Consider the following 572-nt stretch of genomic DNA (forward strand, 5'->3'; position numbering starts at 1 on the left):
TCTCTCTCTCTCTCTCTCTCTCTCTCTCTCTCTCTCTCTCTCTCTCTCTCTCTCTCTGTCTCTCTCTCTTTCTCTCTATCTCGATCTCTCTATCTCTTTCTGTCTCTCGCTCTTTCCTCCGTTCGTATACGCGCGGTGTCCCCTTACAGATTTCTATGTGCAACTATAATTAGGTAACCGACACCGGCAGGCCGCCGCAGGAATCCCTGTTAGCCGCTTAGCTATGCTGCGACGGAAAGTGGCGCGCGCGAATATTTTCGGCGCGAGGAAAGCCGAAATTAAACGGCCGACGTACTTTTACCCCGCGCCAGACTCGCGGGCACGCATATATGCTTAACCGGCCTTACTTAAACTCGGCTTCCTCCTGTTTCGTCCTTCCTCCTTATCCTCCTTTTTCCTCATTTTCTTCCTCTTTTATATTCCCCCTTGAAACGCGCGCGCGTGACTGCGCGCACGAGTGCGTAAAGCCGCCAGCAAACGCATGCGTCTCGTTCATAAATCGCGTTGTACTTCGACAAGAGAGAGAGAGAGAGAGAGAGAGAGAGAGAGAGAGAGAGAGAGAGAGAGAGAGA

At 51.7% G+C, this 572-nt stretch overlaps 1 protein-coding gene across 12 annotated transcripts in view; it reads right to left on the reverse strand.

Annotated features, from left to right (window-relative positions):
- Positions 1-572, reverse strand: part of LOC116846087 — a 126,704-nt gene that overhangs the window by 77,003 nt on the left and 49,129 nt on the right. The gene's annotated exons all lie outside the window — the stretch shown is intronic.

The sequence above is a fragment of the Odontomachus brunneus genome, unplaced genomic scaffold (assembly GCF_010583005.1).
Source record: "Odontomachus brunneus isolate Ranch 3 - 2012 unplaced genomic scaffold, Obru_v1 Obru_scaffold_060, whole genome shotgun sequence".
NCBI lineage: Eukaryota > Metazoa > Arthropoda > Insecta > Hymenoptera > Formicidae > Odontomachus > Odontomachus brunneus.